This window comes from Anopheles arabiensis, chromosome 3 (genome assembly GCF_016920715.1).
Source record: "Anopheles arabiensis isolate DONGOLA chromosome 3, AaraD3, whole genome shotgun sequence".
NCBI classification, from domain to species: domain Eukaryota; kingdom Metazoa; phylum Arthropoda; class Insecta; order Diptera; family Culicidae; genus Anopheles; species Anopheles arabiensis.
The window spans coordinates 60,087,683-60,108,989 of record NC_053518.1 but is presented as its reverse complement, the minus strand read 5'-3'; the positions used below and the strand labels follow the sequence as shown (position 1 = coordinate 60,108,989).

Genomic DNA, 21,307 nt, shown 5'->3' with positions numbered 1-21,307 from the left:
TCTGGTAGCATTGTGTTTGCAAAAGGTGAACGGAGAGAGTGGAGTAGGTGTTTTCTGTACGATTAAACAATGCTTTCTTTAGGATTTGTGGAGACAGGTCACTTTTGGATCATGTCTACGTTTTAAGCGAAACTGACGTACTAAATCACGTACTTTCATTTTCGACAGACCATTGCTGTTGGAATCCTTCCCCTCATTTATCGATAGTAGGTAATTAAGAATTTGTTGCATATTGCTTAAGACTGTAGCTAATTTTATGATGGATTATGACAAGTTTTGTTGGAGTCATCAAATTATTTCTTGATCTGTACTTATGACTACTCGAATGTTAGTTTTTTAGCTATTTGTACTCATTTTATACTTAAGTGTATATGGTAAAATTCAAGTTATAAGTATTGCTAGGCACATCCGAAATGAAGTTCCTAAAGTGGAACATTTATTTGTACCTAAAGTTTCCCAGTACTGCAAACAAGAGTGTAATATTTCTAAAAGATATTACCTCACTTAGCTTTTACCTCTCGCATAAAGCTCTCGGAACATTCTTCATACTCTCTTACACACATAAATACCGAGCAATAGCTAGGGACGATCTTGGATAGGAACATTGCCTGGAAACGTCGAAGACATAGAACATAGGATGCCCCCGGTCTCAGGGTCAGGAAGGATCTTCCGATTGGTTTCGGTGAAGTTGCTAATGGATTTCGACCATCGGCTGAAGATTCTATCAAAAACCGCCTTCGTTTTGGGTTGTGTCGTGGAAAATGGGAACGGTTTTTTTTCTTTGTTAGCTTCTGAGTGTTCCACACGCTGTTTGCCTTGTTTGCCTGGAAACAGAATGAAAAGGTATGCCTTGAACGGTTCCACTATGCCTTCCTCCGAGCGTGATATTTCACGAAATCGGACTTTTCCTTTCAACCTTTTGATATCGTTAATCGGACTCTTTGCCCCAGAAACGGAAATGGGTTGACTGGAGGCAGGGACCACTACAGTGGAAAAAGAAAAACGCAAAGAAGCGATGTTGAGAGTGACAAAAAACGAAATCTTCAAGAGCAGAGGCAGCAAGAGCAAGAGCATGGAAGGTGTTGAAAAGAAATGAGTGTCTAAAGTAGCACAAAAAGCGTGCGCTAGAAGAATACAAGACAAAACCCGGGAAGGAAGTTGTGCTGTTTGGATGCTTCCCTACTTTTATAGTCCTCTTTTCTTCGGGCAGTTATTTTCTTAGTCATTCGTTGTGGTTGTGTCGATGTGAATAGCACTGTGTGCATGTAAAATCATGCTTATTTATTAGACCAAAATGTTGCGAACGAGGCGGGAGACGAGCGCCATTATTAAAAAAGGACTGGTTCGGGTCATTCGTAGGTGGCTTTTTATGATTGTCTTATATTGTACTTGGTGTCGGCTCCCATTTTCTAGGATACTCAGCACCGTACAGAGTGATTCCCAGAAACATTTTATTCATTTTTTTGTCGTCCATACTAGGACATGGCTAGAGATTGCTTCTACATGATGTTACAGGACCACGCTTGGGTAGACATTGGAACAGTAGCAGTTTTATTTACCACTTTTAGGTTTTATTGTTTGTCCAATTCACAAAAAGGAGTAGCCCTAGAGAAGATGCAAGCAGTGGCCGGAAAAGTTAGGTCCATTTGGATGGAAATTGTAATGTTGTTTAGTCGAAGCAGGGACAAACCACAGTTTGGTGTTGTAGTGCACAAGTTCCCACTTTCCCACTCGACTGTCTCGTTATTCCTTTCTTTCGGATTGTAAATGGCTGTATGCAGTTTTTTTTACTATCCTTTCCATCAATTCGCTAGAAGCAATCTTTCAGCCAAGAATCGGTGTTTTTAATCTTCTCCCGGCTCAACCCATCTACAACGGTATCCCTTTCTGTAGCATGTGTAGCTTTTTGCAGTTCGCAAGCGCGCGTGTGTGTGTTTCCATATCAACTGAAGAGTGTTTGTGAGATAAAAGATTTTTTCGTTCGGGGGAAGCGATGGATCGACCGATGGGGTTGGGGTTGCTATGTTTCAGGAGTGGTCCTTTTTTCAGTGAATTTCCTTCTTGGGTGCTCTTCTTTTCCACTAAACGGTTATCCCGACACGTCAACAAAAAAGCGCAATCTGATTGAAGTGGTACGAGCCGCTAAAGCTCCCCGACCCAGCGTCCTCGTGCACTTTAGTATCGTCGTTAGCGCGTGTGCGTGTGTCTGCAAATCAACCAAAGGACGATTTAATGATGAGGGAATTTTAATTTAACTGAAAGCTTCCGATTGGTAAGCCCGGTTCCGTCTCCTGGAAGAACGGATCGTTTATATTTCGTCCGAAACCAAAAATCGATCAAAACGAACGGCGTACGTATCCAACGACAGCAGCAAACGATGCTCCTCGAAAGGGAGCGCACCAGGTGTGCACATTTAGACTAAACTGCTCGTTCGATTAGGAGTATGCTAGGGATGCTGAAAAGATGTAGATAAAATCAATCAACTTCAGCCCACAACCATGAGTACGCATAAGCTGACAGTTAGCCTCGACAAGATCTCCAGTGCCAGTGCACGTGCTGTGTTCGTATTCCTTTTTTCCAGCTTATTTTACTCTCTGCAACGAGGTTTCTGTGAGCGGTGCACTTTATGATAACGCAGCTAGATAAAACCTTTCCTGGTGTACATTTGGACGTGCAGAAAACCGAACGGGAAGAGAAACACTCTTTTAAATAGAAAACGGTACACTTTTGTCGTTACCATTTTTAGCATCTCTATTTAAGGCAGCTCCGTTGATTGCTATCTTTATCGGCTAGCTTTCTTCATGCATTAAGTCCCCTATTTATACAAGAATAAGTCAAGCTTGTTTAACATGCACTTTATGCGTTACGGTAATAGATAGGCAAGTGATAAATTGGCAAAGAATGTTGAACGAATTTAGTCGTGTGAAGTGATGAAAACCGCCTCGCAAAACTTTGTTGGAGCAATTTGATAAACTTTGATAAATTATATTAACTTATTAAGAGAATAAGGGAATAAGAAGAATATAAGAGAATTGATCCGCATATCATAAATGCATTGTTTTATTCGGAAGTATTTAGAAATCATGTTTAGTACAATTTGTTACATTTCCTAAGAAGATTGTACTTCTTTGGTCCAAAAATCGTTTTCGGTCTAGGCCTGTCTGTATCACTAATGGGATTGGCTATCAGTCACTTATTGATTACCCAAAACAAGATGGTCAATACTGCGTATGTTTGATCTCGCGACGGGCATGTTGTTGGTCGGAAAGTTTAAGGCTCGTATTGTCATATGGTAATACAAATAATTTAAAAAAACACTACGTTGTTGCTTGAAAATTGAAATGTTCAAAGGTATTTTTCGATATGGTTTGGTATTCTTATCAGATATAAATAATTATCACTCGATTTTGTAAATGTAGACTTGGTTCCATATTTTAATTTTTCCGCCCATATTTAAAGTCAATTTCAATTAGTACCTGAGGCAAATGCAAAGTTGCTAGAATTAAAAAAAAACAATTTTCTTAAATTTATTTCGTTCTAATAGATAAACTTTCCTGATTATGTTTATCTAAGTAACTTAAAAATGCGGACGAGAAATTCGAAAAATGCTAGAGATCGAACGGAAAATAATGAAACGTATTAACCTCGCTTTATCCATTCGTTCCACCACCCTTTTTACGTCGCTTGGATTCTTTTCTTCACCGAGTGCTTTCAAGTAATTCGATCGGTTCGAAGCGGTCAGCATCGGTTCCGAGTTGCTTCGGGGTGTTTTTAAAGTCTTCTCTCCCTCCCCACGCACCCCATTCCAACTCCCCACTCAGGGGATTGATGTGAAAGCAATGAAGAAACCCCAACATCAAAAAATGTACAAAAGTTAAGATATGTAACATTTTGAGTAGATGGAATAGAAAAAGATGGAAAAAATCTCAACACACAACGTAATAAGAAAGAAGAAAGGAGTTTAAAAGGAACCTACAACAGAGAACAGAACGAATTGATTTTATTTTGAACCCATTTTTTATCTGCTTGTGGTTTTCATTTTTCTTGTTGTTGCTGTTACTATTACGCCCGTTTCTGGATGCCTTTAATGTTTTTTTTTGTGTGAAAAATGTAAACCATGGGTGTATGTGGGGGTAAATTTTTTGAATTGGCGACCAAGCGGGAGTGCTTGAAGTAATGTGAAGATAACTGTGAAAGAAAGACGACAGTCTTCAACGATGGTGGCATTAACACGATGCCTGCGGTATCTACATAACGGCCAACACATAAAGCATAAGAGAGGAGGTCCCCGTCGTTTTGAATCGGGAAACATTTTTGCATAACAAAGCACGAAGCGCGCGGGACCATGTATACTGTTGTACTTTGTTGGGAAATAAATGGAACAGTACAAGAACATGTTTGTGTCCGTGTGTATGTACTTCAATACGCTGTCAAATGTAAAGGCTTATCAAAAATTCCCGCATACCCGCTACGACACATTTCTGTGTCTTCGGCCGTCCACTCGGGATTCTATTGTAAGAAGGAAAAAGGGAAATTACAAAATGGAAATATTGAACCCTTTCTTGGGGTCATTTAGTACAAAGGTTTCTTTGTTGGTCAGCGTTCTGTCCCTCGCTGGAAGGACGCTTCCACGGATCAGTGGGCTTTTCACTGGATATCTGATCGCAGGCAGACGTTGGGGATGGGAGTTATTGAAATACGAGAAAAGCATATATTTTTTTAATGTTTTTGCTTTAGCGGTATAATTCACCGGCTGCATTGGATATACTTGTACTGATTTTTCGCATTGTACTTCAATGTGAGGTAATTGTAGAAATTTGCGAATTCTTTGCATCATTGTATTTTGTTAATTTAGAACACATATTGGAGTAATTCATTTTTTTGCATTGTTTTTTTTTTTGTTTCAATCTTTACGTAAGACTTTACGCCCAATTAATGTAATACAATTCGAAATTGAGAGGTTAAGTTCATATACTTTGTTTATACTAAAGTCTCTTACAAATATTTAAATTTAAGTATTTTTAAACTTACAGGTCCATCTGTCAGAGACCCTATGTAATCAATTGTTACAAATTCTCAACGCATGTGGCATGATATGTTCGTTTCGGTTGCACACTCTGTATGGAGTTGATGTAAATTATTCCGACCGTTCTTTTGAACAGCAGCAATATCTGACACTCATTGCTTTGATGTACAAAGAGGTGAAAGCAGTAGTGAAACAGCCGACGAAGATAGTTTGACTAATAGACACCAACCATGTACCAGGATGTACCGGCGTGTTTCAGTTGCTCGTTGCAATAGAGTGGCTCGGAATGGAAGTCATAAGAAAACTCCTAGACACACACACATATATGCGCGCGTAGCCTGTGTAGCTCGAAGGTGGACCGTAACAGATTGTAGCAAGATGGGCGTATTGGTCGACCGGCTGACAACCATACCGTTCCGGACGGGGTCGACGGCTCATTTCAATAATTCGATAAATCATCAACCTTCCTCATGCGGCTGCGTACACATCGTACACACAAACCCCGGTACGCTTCCGGTCGATTCGTTGAGGCACTAGATGGAGTCCTGAAAGGTAGGTGGTGTGGTTGAGCGCCGGGTCTTGTCGGCGGTTTCTTCTCATTTCGGTTGCGTCTACATTTTTCATGAGCACAGTGCATAGTTTAAATATTCATCTTCTACTTGTTGGCCTAATGACGGTAGTCGAATGGACTAAAGGTCCGACGTGCTGTGTGTCTGGAGAATGTATGCCGTACACTCCGATATATAGCAACAGTACGCCGTGTTAATGTTGGCTTGGTACGATGATAAAGATGGTGATGATGATGAGCATGAGAACTGCGAGCCTAACGATCGCCCATCCGTATAACGGAGTCGATGAGCCACTGTGAACAGCAGAATCGGGCTTTTTGGTGGTTCATGGAATGCGACCGCTTTGCATGGAATTTGGAAATAAGCACATTTCGCATGCTTGTGCAAACTAATGTCTATCATTTGAGCTTACATGATTTGGGTATGATTGGTTCTTTTTTGCGCGATGAAGCAATGGGACATGAGACTTTAAGCAGGCATGCTGAACTAGAACACTTAAACTTAATTTCAATACTTGTAATTTTCTCAATTTTCAACAAAAAAAACCTGATGGTTAGAGTACTTACTAGCCAAGCAAATAGAATTTAATATTTAAAAAAAATACAAACAAATCTATGCCAAACATTTACGTTAGCAACTTATCAAAAATATTGAAAATATACAGTTTTTGTATTTTTTTGTCTGTGATCAGGTTTCAGCAGCTTATAAACTACTAAGCATGTTTTAATAATCATTTCTGTTAAAATTTTAACTGCATTTTTACTATGAAATTTAGATCCCCTTCTAACATAAACCTATTAAGCATTGAACCAATTCTTGCGCGGCCATTTACAATACCAATCATAATAAGGATCGTTTAAAGTGACACAACGTACTTCATCGCTAATCATCGCTAAAGGAATGACACTTATTTGCAGTTGCAATATGAATTCCTTTCCAGCCTTGATCACCACATCATCCAGCCTAAATAAATAATAACAAAGCAGTAACCGCATTGCTGCAAACTGAAAGTTCTCCCCGAAACACTGATCTCATGTCTAACCCAACCATAACCGGCAAAGTGAAGATACAAACAAATTGAGCGGTTTGCTTCATATATTGATGGAAAATCGTTTTTCTCCGCACAACTGGCTACCTCTTTGCTTACCGTGTCCTCGTCTCACATCTTGTTTCTACATATTATTTGTTGAACTGGGTTTCTTTACACCTCTCTTTACATTTTGCTCGCTGTGTCTTTTTATATTTCTCGTGCAGCGTGAAAATAAACGAAATGTACATAGCACACGGGCTTTCTTCGGGCCTTCGAGTGGTTCGAAATGTCGTTGACCTTCGGTTTGACCTACGATACCAATATGTTCACTAGGGCTCTTTTTATCTCATCGTGCATGCCCACATCAGCAAAGGGAAAGGTCCGCACCGTTATGTGTTATACTGACGAACCGTCGGTGGATAAACATTTCCCAACCGTTGTATGGAGAATTGATAATAGGGGCTGCAAGATGCTACAGGAAAGAGAGTTTTCCATCTCAGGAAAAGCAGATACTCCATCATCAAATAGAATATATATTAATCTTTCCGGTTCGATAAGGAGTAGAACGGAAGAGGGATGCGTAATGGAGGCAGATACAGTCGCTCTGCATCCAATAGACCATTTTTTGATCAATGGGGAAGTTTTGTTCATCCCAGTGTAGTGTTAGAAATTGTTTTTCTCCTTTTCTATAAAGTACCTTAATCATACGAACTGTTTGATAGAGTGTTGTATGTTGCTGTACATTGCTGGAACAATGTATATGTGTATAAATCCAAAAATTAACCAAGTTAACAGAAGTGTAATAAAAACACATCCGAACAAAACAAATGATGAACAAAAAAAGAACTACATTTAATAGTTAAAAACCTTTCTTTGACGAACATTTCCTAAAGCGCGAGCTGGAAATTACCATGCACACAGCGTAATTCATGTTATAAATCTCTTCTCATCACTACTCTTTGCTCTTAGGAAAAGCAAAACTGAAGTGTACATTTGTGTTTAATTACCATCGAGGAAAGTTCCCGACCAAACTTGCAATGAAACTTTTATGAAAAAGCTAATGATTGAAGGGAACGTGGTTGTAGTGAAACAAACTAACAGTGAAAATGTTTTCTCGAAAAATGATAAACACCTTTGCGAAGGTGAATGAGTGTGAAATTATTTGCTTAGGTAGTAATTAACCACCATTAGAAGTGTGCTCAGCAGTGAACTGATCGTGTGTACGTGTGTGACCTTGTTGTACATAAGTGAGTACGAGGATTGGGATTGAAACGGAATAAAAAAATGTTTCCTGTGAAGAGAAGTGAAACGCTAACACCGATTGTAGCGTTTGGGCAGAAGTGTGTGGTGGAGGATACGATCAGCGATCCTTGTTAGAGAAGAGATGTGCATTTCGGTCCGTGGTTGTTTGAGTGTGTGTCATCAGTTGTGCGTTGGCTGCTGGCCTTCCATCGTCTACTGTTGACGTCAAGGTGCGACTATTTGGTGTGAACGAGCATAGTAATAATCATATCCGTTCGAGCTGGCGGGCGGCATGATGGAAAGATTGCTCTCGCGATGGAACCCCACCGGACAGTCTTCGAAGCCGTTGTTTATTCGATAAGGTAAGTGACACATCAGGTAGATGATAAAATTAGCCACAAATATCATTGGCGGGTAATTTCTTGCACTTTCATTATTCTCTAACTCTGATTTAGTCATTGAAAGCTAAATTCAACATGTTACAGGCAGGCCTTGACTGACAACGGTTGTTGTGAAAAAAATTTAAAGTTGCATAAACATAAGTTTTAATGTGAATGGGATTTGTTTAAACACTTTAAAAAAGTTACATTTAATATTATTATTGCAAACGATGTCAAATCCTAGCAATGTTTTGTCTACTTCACTCTGCTTCACTTTACTCTATATGTACGAATTTATAGTACCCTGCAAACGTATGTGACCATGTTCAGCAGAATATTTGATTACATGATACGCTAATCTAACCTAATTTAATTTTAAAGTAAAAAGTATACTGATTTTTTTTCATTGTGTAGCTCGATAAATTGAATAATTGCATGAATGTGGCTGGGGTTTTTTGTTGTATTTGTTTGGGTTCCGTTGGCTGCATAATATCCACCATGTGGACAAAGGAAAAGGCAATTGGAAGTCCTGAATTGTATGGGAGATTCTATGAATTCACCCAAGCTGTGAATGGTATCTGCGCAACTGACATCCGAGTGCAAACGTATACCGAAGCATGCGTTTTTATTGCTTTCTTCTTCCAATGCATGTATGCGTAGGTTTAAGTGAGTTTGCGTTTTATAGAAAACCAACAATGGTGCCTTTTACGATTCTTGTCAGCTTTTTTTTATGAAATTTGACATTGGAGGAAACTTTTGCTCAAACAGGCTTTCTGGTAGCTTGGCGAATACACAAAACATGCTTAAAATCTTCATTCAATAGCAGAAGCGATAAAAAATCAGCCTTCTAAATACATACACCATGGGACAAGCCCACCTGTCTACTATACCTACTTTGATAGCTGCTCGAAAACTGCTATACAATGCAAACAGCTGACAGGCTGAAATTTCACCCTACAATCTAGAAACGGAGGCCCAATTTAAAGCTGTTGCAGTTCAAGGAATTCATTAGACGACTTTCATTTAAAGAACAATCTGGTGGGAAATAAGTATATGATGGGGTGGTATAACATTTACAAAGCAATTGTAATTAACCTCTTACACTAGGCGCTGCTGTTCATACAATACTTGCTAGTAGTATCGCCGAAACTTGATGTAACGTGTTTTATCTCATCCCATGAGCCAATCCTCCCCTGGGCAAATAGGACTGTGGAGGTAAATAGCTCATGGACGAGAACGGCAAATGGGGAAGTGTGTACGTGTTAATGCATCCCTGCCAAGGATGTCCGACAGTGCGCTTTATGTGTGGGAACATGTATTCTGTGGCAGTGGTGAGGGATTGTCCTGACGTTGCATGTCGCCTTGCACGTCCTTGGTTCCTTGAAGGTTGTCCTGCTCGTTCCGCGCAGAGTCGTGTACTATCGTCGTTTGCGTTTGACGTGACGATGCTGCATCGTAGATGTGGATTGCTTTAGTGCCTCTGTACGGAACAATCGCTTGGTTGCTTCAGCATTCAGAGTCGCGCTGATGGACAGGCACATTATCATAGAAATTAAATAACGAAAAAGAAATGGAAATTAATGGAAAATTATTGCTTTTCACATGCCACCGAGTGCTTCGCGGATCTGCAGCTTGCCTTTTTTTATCTTCGCGACTCTGCATCCGGTTTCCGTATTACATGTTAGGACGGTGCAAAAAAAAACGAGATAATGATGAAAAATAAATCGAACTCATGAAAGATTAATTGGTACACAATAGCCCCATGTGACGGTATCTGTAAGGTGAAAGTTTCCCAATCGTTCATTTCTTTTGCTCGTGTCGGCGACGATGCTGAAGCGAAGGAGCCTCCTGCTATGCTGACGGGATGATGGTGTAATAATGTATATTGCGAGAATGAGAATGATGTGTTTTTGTGACGATAGTAATTGCTGAGCTAGTAATATCAATGTAATTATGCCTCTCAAAAGTGATGAGTATAAGTGAAACGACACTTTTGATCATTTAATCTTTTAGTTTATAGTTTTTTTTATTATTTTTCGTATTTAAATAGAATCTTTAGCAATGCACTAGCTGAAGAAAACATGTAAGATGAGAACTCAATAAAATATGTCAGACACATGGAACGTTAAGAACAACAGTTGTACTATTTTTAGACACTAGTGCTTATAATTTGTGTAGCCCATTCTTTAGGGAAGCAATGCAATGTAATGATATAGCAATGTAAAGAGTATTTCTACTGCGTTGATTTAAAATAGTGACTTCTTAACACTTAACAAATTTTGTAGTCTATAGAAATTATATTTAATACGCAAAGTTTCACTTATTTTACCACATTATACAAGAAAACAAAACTTTGGAAAAAAACATGAAATTATAACGATATTTTAGTTTCAATTCCGAACTTTGTCGAGTTCATGCTTCATATTACGGTTTGACGGTTTGAAAATATAGTAAACATCGTGCTTGATTTTCGTGTAGATTCAAATAAGTGTGTTTTGAAAATTAAAGCATATTATGTTTAAAAAAAACTAATGTTTCGACACTGATAATTACTATAATATTAAGTTCTAACGTACTTAAATGCATGGCTAGATCGATGGGAATTGCTGATTTAATTACAGTATTTTGAAGTAAAACAACAGAGTATGCACTAAGTTGTAAGCTGATCGTTAAATATTATATATTTATTAGATCGTTAGAAAATATTTATTTATCGGAAATCAAGATTACCTAAAATTCATTTCTTTTTTATAACAAAAATGATAAATGTTATAAAATAAAATAATAATTGGCATGTTTATTGCTTAGATATGAAAAAAAATCGTAAATGCCCGTAATAGGTATGAGAAAGTTTCTTCAAATTCGTTACACCAATCCAAAACATATAAAATATAATAAAAGAGTTGAATGGTTATAATCAAGCTTCTGGAATATTATATATGACCAATGTTACGAATCATCATAATATGCTGAATAAATGGCCCATTTTTAGTATTAGTTTTTGCACGTATTTTAAATCATTTTGTTCACTTGAGACGGCGATAAACTTAAGGCAGACACTTTCAAAGAGAAGAAAAAAAACAAAAAAAAAACAAGATCACTAGGCACGTAAAATGAAGATGAAAAGTTTTTTTTCTGCAAGGAGTGATAAAATGGAAAAGACTGTTTGATTCGTGAGAGCTTAAAAAAGGTCTCTCACACGCGCGGAATCTATAGGGAATATATTGTGGTCGATAGGTGAGTTGTGGTGGTAGGTTGGTGATTTTGCGCTTTAGCTAGGTGGTAACTGTGTATGATGATGTTTGCCTTATGTTGTTTCGAAAATGGTTTGTGCAGTAACAGTAGCTGTGCTACGTGAGCGTTCTATACATCTCTCATCTGGCAATCGAGTCCCGGCCGAGATAAATGTTAACTTGATGTGGAAGGATTTCAAAAAATGTAAATACAGAATTTTCTCTCCGTGCGCCCAGAGGTTGCGAGCCGAGCAGAATTCTTTACCCACCGGATCTCTACCAACGCTACAGCTCAACCAGGAGTTGGTAAAGTATGGATCATCCCTTCCGGTGTTCCTTATGTTCTTTTTTTGTTAATTTACTTTGGTGGGCTGGTTTTTGGTTCTTGTTTTACACCGATGTGTAACGTTTTTTTGATGTAAAATTTTTAACTGCTTCCTTTATTTGTCCCGCATTCATATTCGTGACACAATTTCCTAACATGAATTCCTAGTGTTTATGGGTGTATATTTAAACATGTTTTAGTTGCTAAAACGCTGAAGAAAATGGCTCCAATACATTTTCTGAATGAACAATCTCGTATTCTGCTTGAATTACCATTTTACTGGCGCGTTGCCAATAAGCCGTTGCTCCAGTTTACCTGTAGTTTTTACAAAATTTGTACATATTAATCTTATATTAACATATAACGATGGTATGTTCATTTCAATATAGGCTGAAAATGAAGAAATGTTCTGGTAACATTAATCTTATGATATAACATAAATAAGCTTAAAATTTTCGTCGAACCAATCCTCAGATATTGAAATGATTTCCCTAATGTGTGTTTATTTAGTTATTAAAATCATAATATGTGTGATATAAATTATTCTAATAACATAAACATAATTTCTTGCTATCTAAGTAACATAAACTAAGTTGAAATTAACAAGTTAAACGCTATTAATTCAAAATAATGATTACCTAATAGTTCAATTTAAAAGCACTAAATTTTTCTTCTAACAACCACTAACGGAAAATAATATGTAAGTAAGATTAATAAAAGTTATTAAAATTTATTTAGATATTGTAGAAGCGTTACTGGATTATTGTAATTTATTTTAAACGAAAAAAACTGCAAACAAAATGTTTGTAGGTTAACAATCATTCAACAACCTTGTTCAACCTAGTTTTCTTACCAAATTGACAGCTACGTTCCACTAACTATTAAACGAGTAGACTGCCATACCACCCCTTATTCTGTTGTACTGTTGTTTCGTTACCGTGTTTTAAAATTGATCTACAAGCGTAGCTTTCCAAAGGGTAGCGTTTCCGCAATAACCGTACCAGAAGAGTCTACTCTTTTGTCCAACACGCCAGGTATTCAGTGGCACGCTGCGATGCAGCTCTCAATTGTGTTGGGCCTAAAGTAAGCAAACGTTGACTTCACACCGGTTGGCACTAAAATGATTTAGTCTTACGCGATACATTGAAAAGGCCTGATCATTTTTCGTGCCATACCTGAGAACGCTTTGCACGTTCGACGTGTTTGCTAGGCTGGTTTATCCGTTCTTTGCTTCCAAACGCCTTTTTTGCTCTTCGTAAAGCTATTTCGGCTGCATGAAAATGAACAGTCAATATTTGAAGAATCATTTGAAAGCAAATTTACTTTCACACGCGGCGTACACAAAGCACACTAGCGCGTAAATATTATTGTATTTGTTGCATCTTCCTTTTCATAATTATTGACTGCCTTCATTGTTCTTTGGTAAATTCAACCTTAGAACGATTAATTTAATTTTAAATTAACATATTTTTGCAGAACGGTAAAATATTAGCTTGTTTAAATGTTTGGAAATAAAAATTATTATCCTCTTGTATTTGGCGTAACGACCTACGCTGCTTATACAGGCTTTCCACATTTATTGAGTAACACGTCAATCCTTACTACGGGGGCCGTTCCTTTCTTTTATCATTTTTTTTCTTCCATTATATCATAGCCGTTGTCATCAATGAACGGGTTGATGGACCATTGGTAACGTTGTTAAAATGAGATAGTTCTGTCAATCATCGACTGACCGTACCCGTTGTTTGGACGATCGGAGAAGCTTCATTGTACATTACGTTCGCTGCCGTCAAACCCAACGGCTGTTACACGCAGAAGAGCAGGGTCTTCAATCCGGAAAAGGGTTTTTATTAAATTTTACCTCGTCTATCTCTCCCTATCCAAAGGGTGAACGGATCGAATCCGCGGCTAGTTTGCTTGCGCATTGTAACGGGTTTGTTTCGGGTTGTTTGCATGGACCCTGTCAGATAACGGTGGGGTAGAAGCTTAAGGGTTTAGCTTTCGGTCAATAGGTTGGCATTTAATATGATCCGTTTAAATAAGACCGCAGCCGGTTGGACTCCGTGTCGGTCTTGGTCCAGGTCTTGGGCCCAGGGGTTAGGAAGGGCATTTTAATGCATTTAAATTACCAGCGGTGCCATTTTCCGTTGACGTTCATCGACATTTGATGGGTTTCGGCTGTCAGGTGGCGTTCCAAAGACACGCAAAAGCCTTAGTATGATGTTATACTGAAATATGTTAATAAAATCATCACAATCGAAAGAGAATAGGTCGCTTTAAGTTTGACACTGCTGATCGGGATGAGCTGCGGGTATGGCATACTGGTGATGCGGGTAGACTTCCTCCTCAAATCACAAAGAAACTGTTATGTTTGCAATGCTGGTTAATCTATCCAGTGGCAGCGAATACCATGCTATGACTGTAAGGCCAATATATGTCACTCTAAAAGGGTCGTCAATTTCAATCAGCTATTGTAGAGCAGATGGTGCTATAGGTTTAGCTGGCAGAAAATGTTTTATTGCTTCATTACACTAAGCTATTGTTAATTAATCCAACAGGGCTCGGGAATTGAAATGTGCGCTTTTTGCTTGAACGATAAGATTATAAATGTTTTTTGAAAAATATTGATCATCTGGTTATTATACGGTGAGGGCATACGTTTCATGTGTTCTATAAATGAATTCGAGATGTAATCTACATATATTCACACATTGAAAAACCCAAAAGTGAGTAAGTATAAACTATTTGTCTAAGGGGTACATTTGATTGGATTATTAATCGAATGAATTCAACAAATAATTTTGGTTTAATATTATAAATCTATTTTGCATGTGTAGTGAATTTAAAGTGTAATGTGTATTAATTAAAAAAATGGTTCTGATAAATTCAAATATAATATTATTTCTTATAATTCAAATACTCTTTAAAAACTGTCAAAAATATTCCAAACAGTTAACAGTTGCATAAGCGATATTTCACCAATCATGATTTATGGATATAATTATGTTAACATATTGTTTAGTTTTATCTTACTTACTCATCCGGCGCTACAACTGCTTTGCGGTCTTGGCCTGCCTCAGAAGTGTCCGAAACCGCTCACGGTCTCGCACCTTTGTCGCGCCAGTCCGTTATTCCGGCCTTAATGGCGGACGTCTCCACGCCATCTTGCCACCTCAATTTGGGCCTACCATGACTCCTCTGTCCTTGTGGACGGCCTAAACAGAATTCACGGACTCCTCTATTGCCCTTCAATTCATACGGGGTACGGGAAGTATCCTTCTGAGCATGTCCCTCTCGTACGCAGTTAATAGGGTTTCGTGAGATTTGGACAATATCCATGTCTCAAAGGCGTATGTGAGTACGGGTACTATATAGGTGTTCTATAGTCCCAGCTTCGTCCGTCGCGACAGGTTCTTTGGCACCTGCCAACGACCGGTTGGCAGCCAGCATCCTTGCGCGCAAATAAGCAGTCATGCTATTGTCGTTGCCTGAGATAGGTGAATTCTCGGACGACTTCAAAAATGCGTCCCCATATCTGTAAGTCACGCCTACGTAGGTTTGAATTAGTTATTGGTAATCCGCTGATGGTGCCACCATCAGTTTAGTCTTTGCCTCGTTTATATTAGTTTTTTTCTACACCAAGTAAATACACATTCTTAGAATGCATAAAAAGTTTTATGTTATCTAAACTGTCTTTTTTGAATTATTGTCCTTTTCAATATTTATCATACATTTAAGCTTTCTGTACATACACACTGTATATGCACACTGTACATACAATGTACATAGCTTTTGTAAAACAAACATTTTATTTTTACGACATTTCGGAGCTGGTTTAAGTTCAAGTAATTCTTAAGTTTTCTTGATCATCTGATCAAATAATTTAGTCATTCATTATCAATATTTCATACTTTTCATACTTCATTTCATACATAACCACAAAGTAAGTTATGTATAAAAAAGTGTGGTACGCTTTTCACATCAAATTTATACTCATATATCACAATCACAATACAGTAACTTTAGTGAATATGCTTCATAATACAGGTGAGCTTATCCCGAACGATTTGACAACTACAGTGCAGAAAAATTATATAAATGGTTTGTCACTTGGAGGGTTTGATGGTTTTAAATGGTTCGCAGATGCAATGTTGTAGTGCTAGTAAAACGGTACAATGTTATTATACATTATATATTGTAGGTAATTATATCTTAATATTATACTCTTTTTGCAAAACCACACGACAAACTAGCCACAGGTTTTCAGTCTAGATTATTTCAGCCTAGAAACATTTAAACAAACGCTGATTCGTCGCAGGTTCAGGTCTCATATATGATTAAATGTTTTTGATGTAGATTTTTTTGTCAAGAAAGGTTAAAAACTGATTGAGTGGATGTTTAAAATGCATTAAAAATATTTGGGCTCATTTGTAATATAAAAAAGAAAACCAAACTAAAATGTTGTTCTAACATTTCATTTGAACCGTAAAACAAGGAGGGAAGCATACTTTTAAAACTCTTGGGCGACACAAAATAACGTCTTAGAAAATGAAACGTCAATTAAGCTTGTACCTGAGTAAAACAAATTAGTGTCGTGTACACCGATATCAACGGCACTTTCTTTTCTGTAAATCGCTTGTTACTATTTGCTAAACTCGCAAAATAAGGAGTCAATGATGGCCTTTGGATTTCATTTTATTACAATAATAGGTACATAAAGGCGAAAATAAACACAATGTATTTTACGCCCTGCATCAATATTCTAGACGTGCCATAAGCTAGCACCGCTGGGCCATTGCTATTTATTGACTGTCAAAATCTGATGTATAATAACGTATCACAACTAGATCAAAATACCAAGTCAGCATAGTTATTAAACACATTAAACAATATAGAGATTAAGACATACTCACGTGGCGTGTTGCACAGCAACCCGTTCCCGCTCAAATCTCTAGAATGCGACAGCCACTCATTTCCACAATATACCTCAACCAAAACAGATGGTGCAGCAATGGTGCACATTTAAATTAAAATAAAGCATTAAAATGTCGCAAAATGCAATGAGTCATTACTAAATTTTCAGTATTTTAAAAAGTAAGATAGGAAAACGATTATTCCTTCAATAATCAACTGCAGCTGAATTTGTAGAAGGTTGTTGAAACCAAATTTTGAAGCGTAAAGGCTTATTAAATCCAGAATAAGCTTATGAAGCTGCAAAATGATGTTTGTGCAAAAACAGTGCTTAAACAAAAAGAGGTAACAAAAAGTAAAGATGTTTTATGAAAGATAGAAGTGTTGGGCCGGTCTTGTAGTACAATCGTCAACTCACATGACTGAACAACCTACCCGTCTTGGGTTCAACCCCCGAATGGACCATCCCCCATACGCACGAATGATTATCCAGCTCTGATTAAGCCCACTAATGATACAGGCAGGCCTTGACCGACAATGGTCGTTGTGCCAAAGAAGAAGAAAAAGAAGAATAAGAAAAAGAAGAAGAAGAAGAAGAAGAAAAAAAAGAAGAAGAAGAAGAAGAGGAAGAAGTAGTAGAAGAAGAAGAAGAAGAAGAAGAAGAAGAAGAAGAAGAAGAAGAAGAAGAAGAAGAAGAAGAAGAAGAAGAAGAAGTGTTGCGCAGTAACTACAGAAATTCTTGTCTAACTCATTTTGTATCGATTTTTCTGAAGTCCGTTTTAAAACGGGGTTTGGAATTATAGGGTTAAAAATCATACCTGTGATTAGGCAGACAGTTACTACTAAAAGGTTGAAAATCATTCGTCCAAAGCGATTCGTTTGTTAGTTGTTGTTATATTTGTGGCTGAAGATTTTAAGTTCCTCTATTTATGGGGTGAATGTTTCACATCAAATCAATTATTATGTTTTGGTATAATACGAAACTGTTATATTATTCACGCAATTGTGTATGTATTATAGAAGAACACACAAACTAAATTTACTTTAAGGAATTTTTAGTACAAGGTACATTTGAAAGTCAAACTACTATACTCATCTTTCATAGTACAATCGTCTTAAACTCGCTGTTCTGTCAAAGGACATGGGCCAATCGGTATCCAACAATTCAAGTCTGTCACTGTCACATGATAACGGCGTTTCATTTTTCGGTCCCTGTACATATTATCTCACTTCCTGCCATACTACTACACACCCATAACACGCTCGCCTGCCAACACTGACCGCTGGTCTGAATATGAGGCGCAGCAATGGCGTTATGATTTATGGTGCAATGTTTTGTCAGCTGGAAATTGATGATAAGTGCATGTGCGAGTTCAACAATATCGTATTAATTTGCACCATGGGTGAACCGGGTGGTTTTACTGTCTGAGCGCCATTTGCAAAATGCGTGCATACGGCAGGTTTGCGCGGTAGTATAGAGGATAAATAGCAACCTGCTGCTGATTGCGTGGTGCTGATGTTGCAGAGGGTCATTGTCACCCGCTAGAATCTGTGGCTTTATTTTAGGGTAAGCTCATTAACATTCGGGTTGGAGTGGTAGAGCACCACAAAGCTGCTTGTTGAAGTTTACGCGTTATGAAAGCAAAAGGGGAGCACGAGAACTGTTTCGTTTTTTACCAGCGTTCGAGAGTATAAATTAAAAGCATAATACCGCTCGTAATGTTTTTTATTGTTCAAATGCAACTAAATGCTGTAGTTAAGTTGTATAAATAGTCCAATGGATAAAAAAGAATAACAAATATTCCATTGCCATTGTCATTGCATTTTAATTAGCATGAAATAAATCAGTCATTCCATTTGCGCGATAACGAACTCAATGGAATCCCAATCAAATTTTGTTGGTCACTGTAATCATCAAAATATAACAATAAATAAAAAAAATAGTTTGGGACAAAAAACTAAAAGAGAGTTTATACTACAAGTCTCGCTGCTTAGAAAACCTTATTCTTTTTACCAAGCTTTTTGTATTGCTGTTAATTGATGCATGCATCTCAAGTGCATTGTTGAACACCGAGCAGCATTGTTTGACACGTTTAGCATCGAATCCATCCTCCTTAAAGCGATAAAATAAGCGATAGAAAACTGCCAACAATTACCAACAACTGGGTAACTGCTGATGTCAAGATAAATCGACAGTTGCAGCTTTGTCATCCAGTACACGCAGATGCAAGGGCGGAAACAATTAACTGTTCTCCCGGTTTGCCCTTTCCGATGGAGTGGCCAACACGAAACGAACTACTTCCGAGCGTACATTACCGGGGAAAAGACTTGGAATGCCATCCACCTAAAGGATCTGACAGTACTGTACAAAGCTTTTATGTCTGGAGAGTCCCGGGCGTTTGCCCCGCGTGTGACAGTATGTTTTGACTGCCAAGTGTTGCCCGCAGCGGAAAAAGCCTTTTGCAGGAAGAGAAATCTTGAGTGGATAAGGAAAATTGCCCCATTGGTCGGAAGAAAGCTAGCATCGTAAGCGGTATGAAAGGTAAATTGTACCGAACTGCAGCACATACAATGGAAGGCATATCCGTCGATGTTGAGTGTTGCCCGAGTTCGTTAAGTGGCAGTGTTCCCGTTTAGGTTTGAGCCTGTCATATTCAAAAGTGCGATTTTGCCATGCATAGGCGCTTGAAGAATTGTAAAGTGACTATGAATACAAATGGTGAAGCATAAAACAACGTGCATTTGTGAAACTAAACACTAAATTTCATGGAATGCTCAGTTAACTATTCAAATAATTACCAGTAAAAAGGCTGGTTCGAGTATGAACGTCCTTGAAAAAACGAAAAAAAAACAAAAGCAAATAACCATAGAAGGAGATAGAAAATGCGCATAAAAAGATATGCAGAACAAAGCACAATTATTGTTCTTTCGATCCTTCAGGCATTCCAACTAACGAAATAAAAACTTGTGTGAATATACTTTATTGCCATGTAGGTGACGGATGATGTCTTCCTGCATGCATAACTAGACTGCAATGTTTTGCTGTAGAACTGAAAAGCAATGATTGAATAAGTAAATATGCAGTTGAAAATGTGAAGTTCCAAAATATGCAATGGAATTGATAAGTCGTTTTGTACAGTCAGTCTCTGTTCATCAGGTGTTTGCACTGAAGGTGAGCATTATCTACAAAAAAGAACATTCGTTCGAAATAACATTCACTTCGTCCTCAAACAGTTCACAGTTCACATGGTGCATATAGTTACATACAAACAAGTTTTATCGTAGTTCGTACTCAAGATATTCATTTAAACAAATATTAGTTCATGTAAGTTAGTTCGTCAAGCCATATACGAGAGCGAGCCAAGAAATCTGCACTCTCTCTTACCTCCATATATGTTCTCATGTTTGACAAAGCTAAGGCCATTTACTACGACCACCACCAACAAGATGCTGTAGTAAACTAGATTCCAATATTGCTGTTATGCAGGCCATGGGTCGAACCCCAAAAGCCTGGTGGATAATAAATATGCCATCCAAAAGTTTCTAGCAGCCTATGAACGAGGTCAGTCTCGTGTGCGGCATATGCAAATTACTAATGAATCCATAATTACCATCGTGCAGCTGGGAGTGAATAGTTGAACTTTAGCAGTTTACCGCGCCCGTTGCACCACATTCGGGAAGGCATACTATATTTTAAATCCCAAAATGACTCGACCGCACTTTATAGTATGGGTCAACTAAAACTAGCAAGATTTATGACACTACTGGCGGTTTCTTATGTAGCGATACTATTGGATAGCGCAGATAATAGAATGCATTATACAAGTAACGAGCGAGTTTTTGAAAAGGCTGTAGGTTATATGTGGTCTCAAAACTGCAAACCCATTCTTTTCGCGTTCCCATTTCCCTTCTACATTCTATACATGTTATATGAAATACTACTGTGTGTATTAAATGAAACAATTTTCCTATGAAAAATTACTTTCTGCTAAATATCTTTCGATATACATGCTCTACATATATGTCAACCAATTAACACTTTATTCGCCCGCCTACGCGCCTTTTGGGTGTGTATGACGGCTTACGTTCATGCTTCTGCGTTGTATTCTACTACTCTTTGTAAAACGAAAGAAACGAGAAAATCGTGTGATACAGTGCTTATCGCTATGAAACAAAAGAGTGATAACAATCACAAGAAAAATTGCCATTGCACTATCTGTCTGACACAAACTACAGGTTATCAGACCGACGGTTAAAGTGTTAGAGGAACGTGGGGCAAAATGGTTACGTGGGGAGTAATAGTCACCTGCATTATTGGCAAATTACGACGTTTATAAAGACTTAAAATGTTTAAAAACATCAAATACAATGTTTAAAGCCCATCATGAACGTTTCATAACCTAAAATTTCAAAATAATTTAAAAAAATTGCAAATAAAATGTTTGCTCAAAACTATGCAATTTTCATCGTCAAGGAAATTAGTTTTCGTAAGAATATAACAAAAATATTCAATCATACAATTTTACAATTTATATTAAAGAATTTTCATGTTTTGTGTTTTCTTAAATGGTTTTTGAAATTCCATCACATA

The 21,307-nt window shown here is 37.8% G+C and overlaps 1 protein-coding gene across 5 annotated transcripts in view; it reads left to right on the top strand.

Moving 5' to 3' along the window:
* Positions 1 to 21,307, top strand: part of LOC120901305 (muscarinic acetylcholine receptor DM1) — a 77,206-nt gene that overhangs the window by 3,227 nt on the left and 52,672 nt on the right. For all 5 annotated transcript variants that reach the window (XM_040309129.1, XM_040309127.1, XM_040309128.1 and 2 more), the window contains exon 2: positions 7,595 to 8,229. The gene's annotated coding sequence lies outside the window, so the exon portion shown is untranslated. The remainder of the gene's footprint in view (positions 1 to 7,594; positions 8,230 to 21,307) is intronic.